The sequence below is a fragment of the Ovis aries genome, chromosome 9 (assembly GCF_016772045.2).
Source record: "Ovis aries strain OAR_USU_Benz2616 breed Rambouillet chromosome 9, ARS-UI_Ramb_v3.0, whole genome shotgun sequence".
In the NCBI taxonomy this organism is placed as follows: domain Eukaryota; kingdom Metazoa; phylum Chordata; class Mammalia; order Artiodactyla; family Bovidae; genus Ovis; species Ovis aries.
The window spans coordinates 47,467,792-47,471,258 of NC_056062.1; the positions used below are offsets into that span (position 1 = coordinate 47,467,792).

The 3,467-nt window shown below is 40.5% G+C and overlaps 1 pseudogene; it reads left to right on the forward strand.

Annotated features, from left to right (window-relative positions):
* Positions 1–1,154: 1,154 nt before the first annotated feature.
* LOC106991338 (small ribosomal subunit protein eS1-like) lies at positions 1,155–2,028 on the forward strand (annotated as a pseudogene).
* The last annotated feature ends 1,439 nt before the right edge of the window (positions 2,029–3,467 follow it).

Here is a 3,467-nt window from a genome sequence, read left to right on the forward strand (position 1 = left end):
GTCTAGTGATTTTCCCTACTTTCTTCAATTGAAGTCTGACTTTTGCAATAGGATGTTCATGATAAGTGCTATGAAAGTAATATTAATCTGAGTTAAAACTACAGGAAAACTTATTCTTCCTTTTTTTTTTTTAATGTATAATTTTTGCTGCTCCGGGTCTTAGTCTCATTCATGAGGGATTTTTAGTTGCTGCACACAAGCTCTTAGCTGCAGCATGTGGGATCTAGTTTTCTGATCAGGAATGGAACCCTGGCCCCTTGTGTTGGGAGTATGGAGTCTTTGCCTTTGGACCACCAGGGAAGCCCCAAAACTGATTTTTTTTGGATCTTTCAGAGCATTCCGTCCAATAGAACATTTTGTGATGATGGACAAGTTCTGTAGTTTCTAGTGTTCAATATGGTAGCAAGTCGCCACATGTGACTATGGTGTGCTTGATTTGTGGCTAGTGTGACAGAGGAATTAAATTAATAAAAAGTAATTTAAACAGTACAATCTCATGCTGTTATATAGAATAATGTTTGTTTTTCATTTTGTTTGGCTGATTACCACACACTTGGCAGTTTGCACATACTTATTTATTAATTCACAGTTCTTTAGGTCAGAAATATGGGCTATTTTGTCTAGTTTCTCTGCTTAGAGTCTCAAAAGACTGAAATCAAGGTGTTGGCTGGGCTGGGCTCCTGTCTGGAGGCTTGGGAAGAATCTGCTTCCAGGCTCATTTCAAGTTATTGACAACCTTCAGTTTCTTGTTGCTGTAGGACTAAGGTCATTGTTCATTTTCTGGCTGTTGGCCAGGGGTCACTTTCAGCAGATAGGGGCCAATCTCTGGTCCTCGCTTCCATCTGCAAGCCAGCAATGGCTTAAGCAAATCTGTGTGGTTCTTTCAGTCTCTCCGAATTCCCCTGCTAATACCAGCCTGAGCAAATATTCTGCTTTCAAAGTTCTCTCAATTGGGTCAGGCTTACCCCAATACTCTCTGTATGTAAAATCTAACTGATTAGGGGCTTTGCACCTGCAAAAAATCCCTTCACAGTGGTAGTCAGAGAGGTGTGTGATTGAATAACCAGAAAAGGACTCTCAGGAGGTCTTCTTCCAAATTTTGCCTACCACAGCCCCTTAAGATTTCTAACCCTTTTGGTCTTCTGAAGAGCATCATGGTGGTTGGCAAGAAAAAGTGCCTTATGAAAGCCAAGAAGAAAGTGGTTGCCCCATTTTCTGGGAATATTGGTATCATGTGAAAACACCAGCTATTCTGGGAAAACACTGGTCATGAGAACTCAAGGAACCAGAATTGAATCTGATGGCCTCAAGGGTTGTATTTTTGAAGTGAATCTCACTGATCTGCAGAATGATGAAGTTGCCTTTAGAAAATTCAAGCTAATTATGGAGGATGTTCAAGGCGAAAACTGCCTGACTAGTTTCCATGGCATAAATCTTACCTGTGACAAAATGTGCTCCGTGGCAAAAAAAAAAAAAAAAAAGTAGACCATGACTGAAGTTCACCTTGTTGTCAAGACTACCTATTGTTATTCGCTTTGTCTGTCCTGCGTGGGCTTTACTAAGAAACACAGTAATCAAATTCAGAAGACCTCTTATGTCCAGCACCAGCAGGTATGCCAGATTCACATGGAGATGATGGTAATCATGACCTGAGGGGTGCAGACAAGTGACTTGAAGGAAGTGGTCAGTAAATTGATTCCAGACAGCATTGGAAAAGACATAGAAAAGCCTTGCCAATCTATTTATCTGCTTTATGATGTCTTTGTTAGAAAAGTAAAAATGCTAAAGAAGTCCAAGTTTGAATTGGGAAAACTCGTGGAACTGCATGGTGAAGTTAGTGGTTCTGGAAAAGCTGCTGGGGATGAGACAGGTGCTAAAGTTAAACAAACTGATGGATATGAGCCTCCAGTCCAAGAATCTGTTTAAAATGCAGGCCTTTTTAATGATGACAAAAGGTCTTATTTGTGGCTAAAAAAAAAAAAATTTCCAAAAATTTGACTCAGCTTGGTTTTTGTAGTTTGCACTAACTTTAACCCCAACTCCCAAGTGAAATATGACCTCACAGTACATAGAGTAACTCCATTGCTTTGGTTTTGAATTCTTTCCTGTTCTCAAGAATCACACTGAAAATGTAGAAACCTAAGAGTTCATGGGTGTGGGTTGTAGGTGGGGCAGTGAAAGAGAATGTATTCCTATATCTACAAAGACTTTAACTTTTCACACTCTCTAGTTAAGATTAGGTTATATATAGATGAGATGGGCTTGTGTGGAGCTGGAGGATCGACAGCCACTTGAGAAGACTTGGCTGGGGGCTACCAAAGGACAACATAATTCACCCGTCTCAAAGTTACCTACCGCTTTATTGTTTGTAGGTTGCTGCTCCATGCCCTAGCATATTTTGAGAGCTGTTAAAGTTAATGACCCCCTCCACAGTTTGTTAAAAAGAGAGATCCTTTCGAAGTGATAAAGTGAAGTTGCTCAGTCATGCCCAACTCTTTGCTACCCCATGGATAGTAGCCTGCACCAAGCTTCTCCGTCCATGGGATTTTCAAGGCAAGAGTACTGAAGTGGGTTGCTATTTCCTTCTCCAGGGAATCTTCCCAACCCAGGGATCGAACCCAGGTCTCTCACATTGTAGACAGACGCTTTACCGTCTGAGCCACCAGGGAAGTCCAAAGTGCTATCAGTCTGTATTAATGGAAGCATTATGTTACGAACCAGAAAAAAATTATTTCCAGTGACTTGGCACTAGTCTTGCCTGAACATATTTCAACTGCTTTTAGTTTGGGATACCACATGTTGAAAAAGAGACAAATTAGAGAAAATGCAGAGAGCGACCAACATGATAAAATGTCTAGTTGAAGGTTCATGGCATGGTGCAGGGGACTGGTAATGGGATATAAATCCTCTCTCGTCAGCACGTCATTTTTAGCAGTGTCTATCTAATGGCTGTCATCACTGCTTAGATTCAGAGACCCGCTGGGGAGGAACTGATGGTTGAGGTATATTCAGAATGTTGTAGTTCATATTCCAAACAGCATCATCATCAAAGCTTTTTTAAATCTTTCCAAAGAAGTAGTGAAGGGTTAAACCCAGAGACTAAATCAGGTATTCACTTTGACCAGTTGGTTCCAAGTTTGGCTGGGTGCACACTAATTACCCTGCCTAATGGACTTTGCAATATTTGAATTAGGAGTGCAGGAAATTCTCTTTCTCAAGTTTAAATAAATATCCACAGTGGTTGAACTAGTTCCAAGAAGTTTGCAATTGGCTTCAAGTTTAAGTTAAAACAATTAGAATGCCAATTTATTTAACTACAGTGAGAAATACAATGACAATCTAAATGACCATGCTTGAGTTGATGAGACCTGTGCATTCAGTCCCTATAGGAAGATCTGCAGTGGAAGCCAAAGCATGATCTGGACATTGCTCCGTGCTGGCACAGTGTTCTTTAAATGATTCCAAAA